Genomic DNA, 19,357 nt, shown 5'->3' with positions numbered 1-19,357 from the left:
TGCCCTGAAAAATACCATTTCCTACCCTCTATTTATACAAAATATAAATTTTTCGATGATTTAGACTTGCCCTCATTTGTTATTGTCAATACTAGAGATACCCCCTGCATTTTCAAATTGATGACATGCCCCCTCTTAACGTAAGTCTGCTATGAGAAACATATATATAAGTGATCAAAATGCCATCATCTTCAACCTCAAGCAGATTTTTTTTCTCAAAACCCACTCATCACTCATCACTCATCTTTAATCTTAAGGCGAAGTTTTCAACCATTTTCCTCAAATTTACGAGTCTATTTTTTCAATCTTAAATTTAAAAAATCACACGATAATCGATAGAAATAATTTACCTTAGACTTTACCAACTTGAAATTTGAATGTTTTACCTTTGGTCTCAACCTTAAGATTTCATCTCCTTCAACCACTAAACCTCATAAACAATATAGGAATTTGGATGAAGCGAAAATAATTTTTGAATATAAAAATCAATGATTCTTTATAATACATGGAAGATTATGGATTAAAGAAGAGGTTGAATAAGTAAAAGCGATTTATCTTATTGGTATTAAACTTGAAAATGATGTTTTGACTTGAGGTTAAAGCCAATGCCATTTACATCAACTCTAGTTAGTTTCTTAGATAGAACTTAGGTGAAGGGGGTATTTCATTAGTTTGAAAATGTAGGGGGTATTTCTAATTTTGATGAAACATAGGGAGTAACTCTAAATCACCCTAATTTTTAAGGTGCATTATTATTAACAAGTGTTAAAGTGCATATTTCATCGTGGTTGTGATCATTTGATCATAATTTTTGTAGATGGTGGGTCCCACAATCATGGTGTATAATTGGTGGGATCCTTGAAAATAATTCTTGAGAGACCTTACTTGATTTTAAATTTTTTTCTTAAAATTTTTCAACATGTTATGAGAGAGAAAGAGACATAGAATAATTTATATGGAGGAGAGTGAAAGGTTATTTAAACTCACTCTCATTATAGTAAGAAACGTAATTATGGGTATAAGGCAACCAAAAAACTGAATTTGATAAAGCAGACTCCAAATATTTTGAGTTAAGGCTTCGTCGCTATTATTGTTGTTGTTGTCTGTGTGTAATACTTTTTAGAGTCGTGATTTTCTTATTTGAAAATTTTCACTCGATTTATACACGGTTGACCTGGCAAGGGCACAAGGCCATATATATTTTTCTTCGAGATTCACAAGGAAAACGATCAACAATTCTAAGCCCTTGAGAATAAGTAAAAGTTGGGGTATCAATAGAAACTCTCATTTAACAGTACAATTAGACAACATGTTACCAAACAATATACTCAATTTAGCAAATTGTTTCAGCAACATCAACAATATCTTTCTCTCAGTTTCAAAAATTTAATTTAGCATCAGTAAATTTACATACAACTTTTCCAAACAGAACATGAAGATTTGAGATTATGTTTATTTACAATTAAAGCATTAAAACAAGAGATTTGATGATGGTTTGATCGAAACCTTACAAAATATATATATAAGTAATCTTTGATTCGAGTTTTAAAATCTTAAAATTAATTGTCTAATACAGGAAAAAAAAAAAAAGGCACATTGAGAGTGTAGACACCCGAATTTGAGCGGGCCCTCGACGTAAGATGCCCCCAAAATCGAAAATTGGAATGGGCCCTGAAACCCAAACCTACACAAAACCCATTGCATTTTCCATTAATAAATGTTCGAGGCCATTTACGTAGCCCATGGACCTGCACACCTCACCACTCTCATATATCCTTAAAATCAACCCAAACTATTTTCCTACACCCAATTCAACGTAAACCCAACTCAACACTATTCTATCCAAGCCCACAACCTTACCCAATCCATTATCTAAGCCCACAACCCTACCCAATCCATTACTAAAGCCCAAAGCCCAATCCACTACCCAAACCCAACCCAACCTATCAATCTCATCAAACCAATCACCAAGAGATGACACATGTCATCATCCCCTTCCACCTCCCTCATCTAATCAACTCAACCCATAACCCTACCCTAACCTAACCTATTCCCCATCCTCTCATCATCAACAACCCATAACTCAACCCATAACCCTACCCTAACCCAACCTATTCCCCATCCTCTCATCATCAACAACCCACAACTCAACCCATACCCTATACACCCTAACCTATCCCTCATTCTTTAACCACCCACATCACAACCCATACCTATCCATCACTTTCCCTTAAAACACTCCCATAAAATCACCTCAACCCATACCTCAACCCATACCTCCCATACTCTTCTCTCTAATCATCTAACCACCATCACCAATCAACTAATCTCTCCATCCCTCCATTTGTCACATGTCATCATCCCTTCAATCCTCTCAAAATCAAACCAATCACCACTCATCTCTCCAAATCAAACACCATACTTCTTCAACCATCTCAACACTCCTTCTTCAAACAACTCCCTTACACCACCACTCCTCCCATCAACCATCACTCATCTCACCCCACCAAACACTCTACCCAAATGGATTTGGGTAAGATCCAAACCATTTGGGTTAAAACACAACCCATTTCCCTCATTACAAAAATACCCTCATTTTCATCTCAAATTTCATACCCTTTTCCTCTAAAACCCATGCCATTATCCACCATTCTAAACCCTTACCCTATTATACCCCTAAAATGCCTCTCAACTTCTATAAAAACCCCTCCATTCTCCTCTTACAACACCTAATGAGAATTTGAGAAAAAAAAAATCCTTAAAACACTACAACTCTCTACTTTACTCTCTTCACTACACTCAACCCTCTCTCATCTCATCTCAACACCTCACTCTCAACTCCACTCAATCTTCCACAACTTCAAGCAAGTCCAAGTCAACTCAAGGGAAGCACATTTGAAGATCAACTCGAGGACAAGGTGGGTTCAACAAAAGGAACACCCCCTCCACATCCCCTCTTCTACTTTCCCCTTTCTTACACATTTGCACCCACCACCATGGGCTAGATCACCAAAGGGCCCCTTCTACATAAGGGTGCCCTTAATGATTGAAGCCAACATTGAAAGTCCCTCACACTTGAGGGCACACATCGAACTTTCCTTCGATTCTATTTTTCTTTATTTTAAAAAATGATCGAATCCGAGGTTACCACGTTACGTGGATGGAGTAGGGTGCCTAACACCTTCCCTACTCCATAAATGGACCCCCTTACCTTGAATCAAAGGTTGGATCATGTGCATTATCCTACGAGAGTCATCACATCAAAAATAATTTAATTTTCAAAAAATGAGACATCGGGTGACCATTCACACCCAATTCCATATTTGAATGGTGGCGACTCCAAAACACCCCAAAGTGGAGGGATGTTTTCAAAACATTGAAAATTCCGTGTCCACAGAGAGCATCTAGTGGTTGAGCCTAGGGGCAGAGCCAGGATTTTATTGTAGTAGGGTCAAACTATAATTAATGATACAATTGAAAAGCTTGAATATGAATAATCATGTGTGATGATGACATGCAGGGGCGGAGCTAGGATTTTACTATGGTGGGGCTAAACTATAATTAATGGTATAATTGAAAAGCTTGAATATGAATAGTTTTGGTGAGAAATTCAAAGATTTTTGGTTGCAAGTTGAAGAAAAAATTATTTAGGCATTTTCCAATTAATCCATGAGAGAAGGCCCAATCAAGAGACGATGTCATCTTCAAAAATTGTGAAGGGGTTGGGGGAAAAATTGGAGGGAGGTGATTGGGAGGGAGGAAGATGAGGGAGTGGGGGTAAATGAGGCATGTATTTAGTTGAAAATATAGGACAGTCTCAAAGTTGTATGGGGACAATTGCCCCCTCCCCCCCCCCCGGCAAGCTCCGCCCCAGGTTGAGCCCGAGATCAAATTCAATTATAAATTTTTTTTTTTTTCTTTTTAACTTTTTCGAACACTTTCACCTGACCACCTTATCATTTTTTATCCAAAATGAATCTAGTCACCTAGACATGATTTGTATAACATTGGTACAGCAGGAGTAGTTGGATTATGGTTTTAAAAGCTTGGGTGAGTCAAACTCAATCGTGCAAGTGGCCTCGTTGAATCAACCACCTTATTGACTTGTGAAAGCACATCGATCCATCCATTTCTTTGAAAAAACAAACAGTACTGGGTTGATAAGTTTGAATTGGCCTGTTCTGTTTTATGTTAGGGTTTTTCTTTTATTTTTTGGTGATTGGTTTGACAGAAATCAAAAGAGAATTACATCTCAACATGATCTCTAATAATACCCACCAAGGTTACCTCTCAAAGTGTCAAGAAATCCAAGAAGAAGACTTGGGATAGTAAACCTCATGCATAATAAATATACCCCAACTATGAGATTTAAAATGATATTTTGTGATTGGGGCATTTATTAATCAAAATAGAGCAAAAAATAATTATTGAGGCCGAAATCAGTTTGAACTAATTTGAAGGGTTTGCATCATCCAAGTAGATGAGATTGGGTAAGTCAAATCGGACTCAGTGGGTACAGATCAAATCCCATAAAACTGATTCCTAAAACCATGGGCCAGAGTAAATTAAATGGAAGGAAAAAAATTCTAAAGGACCTTTCACACATAGCATTTCATTTTCATCGTATTTCTCTCTTCTGTGAAATCTATGTGATAAAAGAGTAATGATTTTCTTATTCGAATTTTCTTTTCACTCGGTTTGTACTTGGTTGACATGGCAAGGGCACAGGACCATAGATATTTTTCTTCGGGATACACAAGAAAAAAGTCAATTGTTATGTGCCCTTACCACGTTAGCCGAATACAAATGGAGTGAAAATTTTTGAGTCAGAAAATAATTAACGATAATAAAACCCAACGATGGAACCCACTTGTGAGGGATAAACATCCCATCAACTACCGTGAACTCACCATTGCTTTTCTTCTCCCTTTAACTTTGTTGTCTTTACTGATCTCCTCCTCCGCCATCCCCTCCCTTCTTCAATAATATGCTCTAACTTCACTATCTTTTCCTCTTTCACCCCCTTCAACCTCAAAGATTTTTTAATTATACCCCCTTTAATTTTATTATTATTATTTTCTCTTTTACCCCTTTAACTTCAAAAGTGGCTGCTCGTGTTGTAGATGAATTGTAGTATTAGTATAAAATAGCTAATTTTAGTGAAGTCAATGATGGATGAGAGGGCCCACAATGGGGGGATCAAATTTATTTTTGGATCAATAAGATTTTATTAAGCAATAGAAAGAAGAATAATTGGTGCAAGAGGGAATCTTACAAAAGTCAAATGGAATAAAAAAGCCCAGATTCAAACAAGAACACAACTCAAAGAGTTTGCATGTAATGAGGTAGGGATATACATTTTACCCAAGACTTGAAAATTGTATCGAAATTGAGGACCCACAATGGTATAAAATAACTAATTTTAGTAAAGTCAATGATGGATGAGAGGGCCCACAATGGGGGGATCAAATATATTTTTGGATCAATAAGATTTTATTAAGCAATAGAAAGAAGAATAATTGGTGCAAGAGGGAATCTTACTAAAGTCAAATGGAATAAACAAGCCCAAATTCAAACAAGAACACAACTCAAAGAGGTTGCATATAATGAGGTAGGGATGTACATTTTACCCAAGACCTGAAAATTGTAGCGAAATTGAGGACCGAAACCGTTTGGGTTTGGATTGAATTGAACCCACGAAATCGATTCGAGTTTGATTGACCCCTCAGACAGGAATCGACCACCGACCCAAAAAATTTCAAACCCCCCCCCCCCCCCTCCTTAATGACCAACCTGAAACTTGATTTTTTGAAAAAAATGCTTACATTTAAAATAATAAAAAAAATTACTTTTTTTCACCTACCACTTAATGGAATTACTATTATTTTGAAACTATTGGGAAGGGGTGAGAGTACGAATGTTTTATATTTATAAATACCCCAAAATGAATTTCATTTTTTACTACTCCAACTTCTCTCAAAATTCTCTAAATCTCTCAATTTCTTTAATATATTTTCATAATTTTGTACTAAATTCTCTATGATATTTATTAAATTGAGATTTATTCTCAATTAATTTTATCAAGTGATCAATATTCTTCTTCATGGCAAGATCAAGATTAAATAATCATCAAAGTGATCAAATCTTCAACAAGTAATTAAGACCAAGTCTTCATCAAGTGACCAAGATCAAAGTCATCATCAAGTGATCAAGAATTTCTTCTACGTAACTAGATCAAATCGACACGTGGCACGATCAACCAATCAAAATAAAAAATTTCGACATAAGATGTAGTGGTTCTAATTTGTTTTCTTAATATTATTAGATTAAGCTTCTCTTCCCCCCCCCCCCCCCCCCCTCTTTTTTTTTTTTTTTTTCTTTCTCTACTTCCAAGTGAAGTCTATTCATTAATTTTAATTTTAGTGTCATTTTAGTATTATTTTTTATATAATGGATTCTCAAAATATTAAAATCGATGATTTTTAAAATCTTAATGATCCTCAAATTTTTTATTTTAATTCATTTACTTACATGGGTGTTAGTAATGATCTAGAACCCTTTAATCATAATCTTAATCTCTCAAAAAAATCGAAAAGATTTCGATCCGAGACATGTAAATGTTTTTAACCAGGACAAAAATAAAACGGAAAAAGTAAAATGCAATTATTGTGAAAAAATTCTACCTTATTGCAATACATCTATTGGAACAAGCACAATGAATAAACACATAAAAATATGTATCTAATAAGAGAACAACCCAATATTATTCAAAATCTACTTAGTCGATCAACCACCAACGACATAAGCACGTGATTATATGATGTCGAAAGGGCGCGACGGAAAACCGTTAAATTTTTTATTATGAAAGAAATGTCATTTCTTATAATTAAAAAAATACATTATAAAGAATTTATTCAAAAAGCGTATTTTCCTAATTTAAAAGTATCTTTAGAAATACATTAAAAAGAGATGTAATGAAAATGTTTAAAAATAAAAAAGTAAAAATTAAAAAATTATTATAAAATACACCTAGTAAAATATGTTTAACTTTTCATCTATGAACTTCAATTTAAGGTATACCATATATGTGTGTTACGACACATTTTATAGATGAAAATTAGAATTTACACAAAAGAATTATATATTTTTTATTTATTAAATGCAAAATATATCTATTTAATAATTCTTGAAGCTTTGCAAAATGTTTTATTAGATTATGAAATTAGTAATAAAATATTTACAATTACATTAGATAATACTAATAATAATAATAATGTCGTAACTTACCTTAAAGATGTATTATTTGACGAACCAATTTCAAAAGAATTATTACATGTTCGTTGTACGACACATATTTTAAATTTAATTGTACAAGATGGTATTTAATGTATAAATAATGCTTTTAAAATATTAGAGAAATTATTAGTACTATAAAAGTATCACATATTAAACAAATTTTTTTTGATAAATATTGTGTATTATTTGATTTATCACTAATTAAATTATCATTAAACGCGCCACATAGATGAAATTTCACGTATTAAATGTTACAACACGCGATTCATTATAAAAATCTAATAAAAAGATTTTTAGAAGATACACGTAGTGAAACACAATTAGAAGAAAGTGGTTGGAAAAATATATTTAATATTTGTAATTATTTTCAAAGTTTTGCTAAAATTATAAAAGTTTTTTCGGGACAAAAATATGTTATATCCGCCGAATTTTGTGTGCAATTAGCTCAAATTAAAGAACTTTTAAATTTGAATAATAATAATGTTACACAAATGAATAATAAATGTAATAAACCTTGAAAAACTATTCCACATAACTTAGCATTTTCTTCAATTATGAACCATATATTTAAAACAAAAGTTTTAAAACTTATTTTTAATTTAAGTGGTGATCTTAATGTTGAAATTTAAATGCAAAAAAATTAAAAAAATAATTTTTTAAAATTTTTAAGATTTATGAAAGTAAGTATGGTTTAAATAATAATACTATTAATAGACCTCAAAATGTAGCATTGTCATTTTTTTCTGCAAAAATAACTTTTATTAATCTTTTATCAAGACCACCTATAATTTATAATAATAATAATAATAATAATAATTCAACATCTGAATTATAACGTTATTTAGATTATGATCTCATAAAAATTAGGGATGAGAGTTATTATAATATTTTAGAATTATAGAAAAGTTATAGTATACATTATTGCGGATTATCTATAATGACACGTGATCTATTAATAATTTTTGTGTCTATTGTGATTTTAGAATCAACATTTAGTACAGGTGGTAGGATTCTATCCCAATATAAAAATCATTTAGTTCTGAAGACATTAGAAACTTTAATTTGCTTGAATGATTAGTGGTTAGGTGAAAGAGAAGAAGAAAAAAAAAAGAAATCCAATTAGAACAATCAATAGAATAGTCATTACCTGATGTATGTGGTGTGTGATGTGCGAGTGTTGCATGTGCCTCGAGACTAGTCCTTAGACAAGACCATGGTCTATGGACAGGGCAAAGCCTAGATACGGACCTAGTCCTATGTCTACTTCATACCCCGTTATCAAAAAAAGAAAAAAATTCATACATAATAGATATATCCCGACTATAGGATTTTGTGATTTTGTATCTATTAATCTAAATATAACAAAAGTAATAATTATTTTAAAAACATATGTTCATATTTTTCCAATTGAGTTGAAATCAGTTTGAACTGATTTGGAGGGGTTTGAATTGAACTTCCAAGTGGATGAGACTGAGTGAGTCAAACCAGACTCAATGGGTACAGATCAAATACCAAAAAACCGATTCCTAAAACCAAGTGTCTGACTCATAGCATTTCGTTTTCATCTTGTTTCTCTCTCTTGTTGAAATATTTGTATAAAATATCTTAGTTGGAGAAGTCAATGGTGGCTGATAGAGGTGATGAATGATGGGGCCCATAATAGTTGTTGCCGAATATATATATATATATATATACGGGAGCGGTTCGGCAGCCCCTTATGGTGCCACACATTTTTTGTAAATTACTTTTGATGGGGTTACAAGTTTTGGAATAGGCTGATTTTTTGTGAGGATGATCTCTATAGTGAAGAGATCATCCTCACCAAAAATCAGCTCATTTTGAAACTTCTAACCCAAGTTTACAAGTTGAAGAATCGTGGACCATCCTATTTTTGTAAATCACTTTTGATGGGGTTAGAAGTTTTGGAATCGGCTGATTTTTGGTGAGGATGATCTCCTCATCATAGAGATCATCCTCACAAAACATCAGCTCATTCCAAAGCTTGTAACCCATGTTTTGAAAAATGTGTGGCACCATGTGGGGCACCATAATGGGGCTGCTGAACCGCTCCCTATATATATATATATATATATATATATATATATATCTTAGTTGGAGAAGTCAATGGTGACTGATAGAGGTGATGAATGATGGGGCCCATAATAGTTGTTGCCGAATCTATATATATATATATATATATATATATATATATATATATATATATATATATATATATATATTTTTTTTTTTTGATCAATGAGATTTTATTCAGCAATTGATAGAATAATAACTAGTGTGAGAGAGAATCTTACAAAAGTCAAATAGAATAGATTCGTGATAATCTGGCTACCCCGCATGACATATTCTAATGTGATAAGTGTTAGAACAGTAGATACTTACTCCTCGGATGGACAACGGCACTTTTAATATTGAATTCAATATCTTTGAAAATGACCGATTAGTTGAAAATCATATTATACTCCATTTTGGAGAGGGATTCTCTATCTAGGGGTTGAGATGCCCCAAATTTGAGTGAACCTATCTTGAAAAGAGTCATCAAAAGTGTGTTCCAAATCAAAATGCCAACAAAAGGGCTCATTACTTAACAAAAGGGCTCATTACTTAAAATCCACCATTTCATTCAAAATAAAAGTCTTAGGGTCTTAAATGGACCTATGGGTCATGCTCTTTGCATTCATTAAGCCTATCTCCTTTCTAAGTCCATTCATCTTTTAAGCCTACTAATAACCCACTTCATATGCCCAACCTAAAGCCTTCCCTAACCCATTCTTATACCCAACTCAAAAGACCATTCACTCTAAACCTAATTATCCATGAATAACCCTTAAACTATACCCAAGCCCACTCTTAATTTAAAGTCCAAATCCAACAACCCAATCCTTGTTCATTAACCAAAGTCAAGGTCCAAAGTTTAAAGGCTCCTTCTCACAAAATTGTCATATGTCCACTTCATTTACCCTCCCAAGTTCAATTAATCTAATTCAATCATCACTTTTAAAAGCTATACAAACCATTCCCCCACCATACCACATGTCATAACCTAACTATATCATTTTCTCAAAAAATCACCACAAGTCACTCACATTTTACACCACAACCTTCTCCTTGATCAACCTACCTAACCCACCAAAAATTTGCACATGCTTACCATACTTCACATGCAATCATTTCCTTCACCCTTCCAAGATCAAATTATCTAATCCAATCACCTTAACCATTCTCTCAAACAACCACCTTACCACCTAATTTGACTTTCACTTCATCTAAGATACGAGTTGAAAACCCCAACCCATTTGAGACCAATGTATATGAGTCTACTTTTACTATTTTTACCACATTTATCCTCCGTTAACCTCAAATTCCAACTTTATTCTCTCAAAACTTGATGTCATTTTCCTTCAACCACTAGTTTAGGACCTTTTTGACCCTAAAAGGTGTCTCAAAACTCTATAAAAACCCACTCACTCCACAAAAATACCATGCTTGAACTCTCCTCCTCAAGCCTCTTAAACTCTCTCTCTCATATCTCTTTCCATATCTCTAAGTCTAAAATCACCCCTCTCTTAATGTAAAATCTTTACACCATCCACATTTCAATCCCCAATCTCTTTACACACAAATTCAAGACTCAAGTATCATCATTTGAATATCATAATCACTGGTTATCTGATAAGATAGACAACTATTTTTAATGGAAAAGAAATAAGAAAACTTAACTTATAATTCCTCACTTGATAGTTAATACCAACAATAGATTCTTCAAGTAAATCAAACTTTTGAGAAGAAAACCTTAAAAAATCTAGATATGGAGTCATCGTTGGTTCAAATGAGAATGAATAAGGTACATGAACATTAACTTGATAAATGAATACACATTTATGTATTGAGAAAGAATAAAAAATGAAGACTCCACATTGAGGTAGGACAACCAAAATTTGATCAATTATAAGGTTGATCTACTTTGGAAAAGGTGGTAGAAAGACTAATTAGGTGACAAAGACTGAAAAATTATACATTAAAAGATTAAATACAAAATTCTGCAATTAGGATATTATAGTTAGATTTATGGAGGGATAGTTTGTAAGTTGTGGTTTGAACTATGATTTTAGATTTAAGTTTTAAAGGAGTTGGAATAGGTTCTATATGTGTTGTGATAGAATTAAGTGATTTCTCGTGCACAGAGAAAGGTTTGGATGGGTTGATCTTTCACCCAAAAAGAGAAAAAAAAATGTAGAAAAAAATGGATTGAGAAAGAAGATTAAATAAATGAAAAAAAAAAAAAATAGAATTACCTTAGAATCACATCGAGTGACTAATGATTAAGTGAGACATAAATTGTTTAATCCAGATCCTTCTGATAAAAAGGCATAGAGGATTCTCGATTATTCAGGACTTGATCGAATCATATGCAAAGGTCATTGTAATTTCACATATCCTATCATTCTTCACAAGAATTCTTATTTAGTGGCAAAGTGACAAAGAGGCGAAGAAATAGATTCATCATTGCATTCCAACCTAATCAAGAATGAGAGAAAGAACTAAAACGTCCTTGTTCAGGCATCTCTATTGGTTCTTGGCATCATAACAAGATAGTCTCACACCATATCCAATCACATTTTTTTAATCTATAAATTGTGAGAAATCAACTATAATAGCCATATGCACAGGCCTTCATGTTTTAAAATCTAAGCCCTAATCCTAACATAATGTAAACTTTGACCTTTTTGATCTTGAAAAGTCAATTCCATGTAAACATGAGACCCCATTAGTATGTTGGTCATAAATTTTTCTAAACTCATAGGAATCATAAACTCTTGGAGTACTCGTAATATGGGTAATTGAATAACTAGTCAAATGACCTAAAAAAATAATCTAATTACAAAATTGCCATTGAAACTCATAACCATTGACTTGATTTGCACCCCGCATTTCACATTCTTTTTATATTCTTATTTTAGTTAAAGCACATTTACTCCCACATACTTCTTGATTAATATTCAATTAGACCACTTAATGTTCACATAATTTATAAGTAAATAAATCCACTAGTAGGTACCTGAAGGAGACCAAATCCCTATCGTCCATTGGTGTTATTTCTATATATTTTTCAAATACTAGCATTTTAATACCTATACCTAAATACAAATGGTCAGCTAGGATTTTTACATAATGACAGGGTCCAGCAACCAACTTGATGTTGCTGGAACCCTACACCTTGTTGGACCAGTATCAGAAGTTTTTTATTACTATTATTATTATCATTTAGATGTGAAGGTAAAGTTTTGATTACTTCAATTTTCAAAAGTCACATTTTTTATAATAATAATAAAAAAAATTTGTTTTTTTGTTTTAAAGTTGAGATTAATTCAAGATTCTCAGTTCCCACTTATTTGCATAATTTGAAAGATACATTTTTAGATTAATATAGAATTTAGTTTAATATACGAAATATACATCACTATATATCCATAAGTAATAACAATAATCATTTTTATTTTTCCCAAAAATTTTCCTGACTTCTACCCATAAATAATAAAAATTAATTATTCCCTTGCCTGGCAAGTACCCCAACTTTGTCACTATGGTTTTGATCCAGAGTCTGGCTTCACAGCTTTTTTAAACTTTAGCCAGCACCACCATGGGAGACGAAAAACTCAATCTGTAAACTTCATTTAATAACCTCTATTTTTTTTATGACTAAAAAGGATGGCAGTAATAAATTTGACAAAAATAAAAAAGATATTTGATAGATTGGGAATTTTAAGCTAAACCAACTCATCCCATTACCATGATTTATATGGACATTTCCATGTTGGAGCACGACATGAACAAGATAATAAATGGTTAAAATGCCAAGCTGCTGTAAGATCAAGCTGTTAAAAACTAATGGAATGTCCCACACTTCGGGGCCCCTTTGCATTGCCCACACATTAAAAAAGACTCGTGTACCTTGTTGGGATGGTATACCCACCTATCGTGCAAGATAGGTTTGGGCAACGGGTGTAATCTGAAGGTCTCCTTCACTACTGCATCCAAATACTTCAACTTGGATAGATGACACTCTTGTACCATGTTATCAATTCCTACTACTTCATCTAATTCTGCTTGGGCCTTTTCTGATAGCGCCCACTCCAATGTGGTTGATGTTCTGTTGGTCCCACCCACAACAATGTCCTGTTAACAAAATCATTGATGTAAATAAACTGAAATTCATACTTATTAGATGATCTTATGACTAATATTTAGATTCTTAAGACTATGATGGTAATGGAAAAAATTATTGGGCAGTCCCATTTACACTATATTTCCGACCCTAGACTCATATAAAGGAGGGGGGTTGTGTCAGGATGGTGGCTGATGTAAAAAATTTATCATTTCCTTACATCATCTTGATCATACATTTCATTCCGTACATGCCAGAGCATTCTTGCTTTGGGACAGAACAGAATGGAGGAAAAAGATTCGTTTAGGCGACCTCAAAACTTTGGGATAAGGCGTCTACCTCTATCAGGTGGTGCCAACCCCTTCCCTCCCCTACCACGCTTCTCCATTTTTTGGAGGGAAAAAATCCAGACAGTTGGGTCAAAAATATCACAATTTCAGACCGTTTGAAATCTGAGTTGAATTAAAAAATTAAAATTAAAATATTTATCGATAGCGGTTTTTGGGTAGCATAGTTGGAGTGCATACCCCACGAATATCTAAAGTGGCTATCCATAGCCCATGGTTACCCATTTATGAGTATGGAGATGGGTATCCCCGTTGAAGTTGCTCTTAGATGACTTAAGCCATCCATGATCTATGGGTTGATGGTGAAAATCATCCTTCATGCAATTAATTAACCTAAAGTTTGCTGGAGAAAAAAATACCATGAACAAGGCCTTGAGTTCGGTTATAGTCAATGGTGTTTTATCATCCTCCTTCTCCTTGAGCTCCAAAAGAAACTGCAGAAAATCTTTGCTTTCTTTGTTTTGCACTCCGTCTGCTGCATCCATTTTCACCTGTTATCTATGACTGAATTGAAGATCTGATCAAACCACGACAAGAATTTTTTCAATCTACGTTTGATCCCTTGTATATCAAACCTTGCAAGGACTGGGAAAAGATCAGAAACATTTGGTTTCCCCAACAATTCAACAATCTCTCCCACCACCTGCTGAAACTCAGACCCAACACTATTCCTCTCCTTCCCTTTAAGTGTACGGCCCCATAACATGCTCATTATCACATTAAGAGTGGTTAGAAACATTTGCTCACCAATGTTAATTGGTGTTTGCTACATTAGCATACACATCTATAACTGTTTGTCGAACCTCTTGTTGTCGGAGGGTGTAACATGCATCAAGATTGACGTTACTTAGCATCTCCCATATGAGTACTTTCTGCAGCATTCGCTACATTGGGCCCTTCGGACTCCATGTAATGTCAAGCCCACCATACAGCCAATCCTGCAATGGGTGCATCACAGTTGGAGAAGGTAACGTCATGGTCTCCAAGGACCTCTTTTGCTAATATAGGTGAGCTCAATACAACACATAATTTACTACCCAATTTGAGTTTCACAATTGGGCCATAAACTTTAGCTAATTTGGCAAAGTATCGGTGAAGGTCAGCTTCAAGAAATGGGAGATTTCTGAGCAATGGTAAGCCTCTCGGTCCTGGTGGCAAGGGTGGTAACTTCAATTTCTTGCTCACCCATGCATACCAAGAAACCACGAGCACCACGACCAACACGGTAACCAACACACTCGCAATTTCATCTATACTATTGCTACCATGACAATGTGAAAAAAGCCCAAATTTGACGGCCCAAGGGGTCGAATTGGAGTCAAATTTTTCATTGTCAAATTCTTTTTTTTCGACGGGTCAAGACTGTCAAATTAATGAAGGATAGGAGAAATTCGATAGCTCTAAGCCATCAAATCTGCGAACATCAAGAATTTTAATGGTCCTAGACCATAAAAATTCAGTTTCTAAAATTCATGGGCCTTGGCCCATCAATTTTTTCTGTCGAATTTTCTAGTTTCATGTAATGCATGCCACCACCATGACCACCCATCACCAACAAAACTCATAATCCTGTTAAGAAGATTTGAGGTTATGTTTATTTGCAATTAAAGCATTAAAACAAGAGATTTGAGGATGGTTTGATCGAAACCTCACAAAATATATAGAAGTAATCTTTGTTTCGAAGATCGCGACGCCGTCGTCCTTTCTCCATTCTGCAACGGAGGACGATTTGACCCCGAAACAAGCAAAATCTATGGTTGAAGTTATGAAACCTCCGTATATATATACGGCTGATTTTTGATGATACGAGGTGAAAGAGAAGATGAAACGAAGAGATCTTGGGTGGATTTTGTAGATGTCGAGGCTGCGGACCTTTTTTCCTTTTGCGTCGGTCGTCGAAGGCGAACTGTTTGTAATGAATCTAAGTTTGAAGTTTTGAAAAAAAAAAACCAAAATTTTGTTGGATTTATGTTGGCTAGTTTTTGATGGTTTAAAATGAGGATGAATAGTAAAAATTTTAAAAAATTTATTTATATAAAATTTTGGGATAATTTCGGTATTTTGCCTATTATTTCGTTCGACGATAACTTGACCGTCTAGGCTCCAAAAGTAACGAGTGAATACTCTATTTTATATAATTTTTCATTTCAGATCTAATGGTGTGATTAATTTCTATAAATTATTTCTCTAACAAAAATTTACATTTTTGGCTTGATGTGACCCTAAAATTGACGTCATTTTCATTTTTAACGATAATTCGACTTTTTGGACTCCAAAAATGACAAGTAAATAGTCCATGTTCAATAATTTTATATTACAAACCCAATGGTATGATTAAATCTTAATAATTCTTGTTCTAACAAAAAATCATTATTTTAGCCTAGTCCGACTCGATAATCAAGGATTTTGTAACTTTTTTGTTCGGACTTGCATTTGAACGTGCTTACAGGCTAAAGTATGTTTTTCGATCATTTTAAATCTAATGGTGAGGTCAGATTCCATTAAAAGTGATAAAAAAAATATCCTAAATTTTTTCTTTTAAGTCTCACTGTCAGGATTTTTTTAAAATTTCATTATTTATTTTTTCTCGAGATACGAATAAAAAACTCGAGGTTTTTCATTCATGCTCTTCAATCCCTTGGTCAGTTATTTTTAATCTGTTCAACTTTATTTTCAATCCATCGTTTTCAATCTTGCCCTAACCCTTATAGAAAACCCTTGATATTTCTAGTCAAAGTTTCATCATCTTCTACTTTTCCAAAAATCTTATCTTGTTCCTAAGGCTTCGAGGTTTTAATAGATAAAATCTTGGTAGGGTCCGTTTGATAATAATATTCATAATGGATTATGAGGTTGATATCAATTATCAGCCTTATAATTGGTTTAAAGAGTTGATATTAGTGTTTGGTAAATTCTAGCATTATTAATTATTTTAGAATGAAAAAGAAAACAATTTATTATTGAAAAAAAAAGGTTATTTAAGGAAACAAAATAATTCATTATTTTTTTAGGGACTTTGTGTGAGTGATAGTCCCACATCTCCTAGGTATCAAGACCTTGGGTTATATATAAACCTAGGGCAATCCTCACCTTACAAGCCGGTTTTGTGAGGATGAGTTAGGCCCGAGGGCTTCTACATGGTATTAGAGCGGGTAACCAAAGGAATGTAAGAGACACATTACACATGAGGGGGAGTGTAAGCGATAATCCCACATCACTTAGGTATCAAGACCTTGGGCTATATATAAACTTGGGGCAATCTTCACCTTACAAGTTAGTTTTGTAAGGATAAGTTAGGCCCATGGGCTTCTACACTTGGCAGAATAAACGGAATGCATCAAACTTGAATACCTTTCTCACTCTCTCAGTAAAAATTGTAAGTGGTTGAAGTTACGAGCATTTAAGTCAATTTTTACTAGTCTATAAGAAAAGAATATGGTCAAGAGATATGTCATTGGTTAGAAAATGTATAGGTATCTCAAAGATTCACCAAAATGTGGAGGGGTATACCTAAGTTACCCTTTTTTCCATACTCAATGTGAAAATTCAGAATTTTACAAAAGCAAAAGAGAATAAAACAAGCACCGAACCAAACAAGAAAACAAGTCAACTTGATTCACATGTACACTATCATCATTGATCAAGGTCTAGAAAGTCGTTTTTAGGGCCCTAATTACATAGACTTTATTAGTAAATCATACATTAAATCTTCTAATTGCATACAGTTTATTGTTAGTCCATAATAATTTTTATTTTCAATTCAATTATGTAATTCGAAACTAATTACTGTTATTTACGTGTAACAGGAATTATTCGCAAAGTTTCAAGGCGAATCAGGAAAATTCAAAGTTACCACTATGATCCAGGATCCAAAATAAAATCGTGGATCAAAATTCAAGTCAATTGAGCAAAATTATATTGCAGTACCCTAGTCAACGACGGCGGTGCGATCAACGAAGAAAGTCAAGCCTTGAAATTCATACTAAAGCTTGCTAAAAGACATTCGTATTGAAGGAGGACTTTGGTATTTTTGTAATCATGGAATGTTTTCGAAACCCTAATATGATTTCTCTATAAATAGGAGACTAGACTAAAGGGCATGGAATCTCCAATCTCTCCCAAAGAGATCTTCCATCTCTCATCTCCCTGGAGATCAACTTCTCTTTACTCTATTATTTTAGTTTTAAATTTTTATTTTATGTTTCTTAGTTTTACGAAAGTTGTAAGGAGACTATGTCGATTTTAAGTCAAGAAGTAATAAAGATATTTCTTTCTCTCTCATCTCAACTTGTTCTTTCCATATTTTCTTTAATTTTTTTTTTACTTTATTGTTCTTGAGATGACTGTTGGCTAAATCCCTATTAGATCGATTGAGGAAGTCGGAGAAAGATTTATTAGTGTTTTACTGTTATCGTAATGGCTTCATAGTTTTATTGTGATAATATTATGTGTTTATTATTAGGTCGAACATTGAATGTTTCTCAAAGCTTTGATGGTTTCTTTCTTTTATAAGTTTAAGAAGAACCATATTTTACAGAGAACAGTTAATGTTTATCTATTAATCTCGAACCAATTTATTGCATACTTCTGATCTCATTTTTATTATAACTATTCAATCTTCTGATCCACAAACATTAGTTTTGTTTAGTAGATTGAGATAAAAAGAGAACAAGAATTTACTGATAAAGCTTGTGAAAGTAGATACAATTGATATACAATTTTCATCGTATTTCTAAATTTTTTTTTAAGTAGTTTATTTTAGATAAATATTTCTCAAAAATTATTTTTTAATTGTTTGCTAAATTAAATTGAATTGAAAGTAAAAATACTTTGAATTAACGTTATCTATGTGGTTCGACCCTTTCTTGCCAAGATTTTCTTTTGGTCTTATTTTTATCATCATTTACAGCTTAAACAAATTGGTGTCGTTACCGGGGACAACGATGTAATCCATTATTATTTTTATCCGAAAATTCGATTCGATTTTTTGTCGATCAAAATTTTTTTTTTCAGAAAAAATCGAAAAAAAAAATACTACTGGATTCCTGAAGTCAGTACGAACAAAACCTTAAAATTTGAGCCAATTTCATCAGAATTTTTCTGCGGCGCCTAGGTCAACTGTAGCATCACTATCAAACCTCGAGATTCGTACTTCAAATTTTTGCAGAATATTTCTTTAGACTTTTAGATTCAATGAACATATAATTTTTCTAAAATTTTAATTTTGATTTTTCTTATGTTTTCAGCAGAAGGATTCGACGAGGAACAACGTGGTTCATAAATTTTATCCTACCACTCGGATCTGATTCTTTGACGAAGAAACAAGAATTTATTTTTGTTTAAAGTAGAACTACAGTAGGATTTTCTTTTTAGAACTTTTTAATTTATTTTCATAATTTAATTTTAATTATTCCGATAAGGCTCGGACTATAATAAAATTAAGGAAGGACGACAGTGGGACGTAATTGTCTCGACTCCTCTAGTTCAAACACCGAATTTGGTGTCGGTGGCCTGAGTTGACTCAACTCGA

At 33.3% G+C, this 19,357-nt stretch overlaps 1 pseudogene; it reads right to left on the bottom strand.

Annotated features, from left to right (window-relative positions):
• Positions 1–12,985: 12,985 nt before the first annotated feature.
• LOC147393499 (cytochrome P450 93A3-like) lies at positions 12,986–18,781 on the bottom strand (annotated as a pseudogene).
• Between the last annotated feature and the right edge of the window lie 576 nt (positions 18,782–19,357).

This window comes from Akebia trifoliata, chromosome 10 (genome assembly GCF_017979445.1).
Source record: "Akebia trifoliata isolate Shusen 1 chromosome 10, ASM1797944v1, whole genome shotgun sequence".
Lineage (NCBI taxonomy): Eukaryota > Viridiplantae > Streptophyta > Magnoliopsida > Ranunculales > Lardizabalaceae > Akebia > Akebia trifoliata.
Note: the sequence above shows the minus strand (reverse complement) of the source record. Positions and strands in the feature narration are given on the sequence as shown.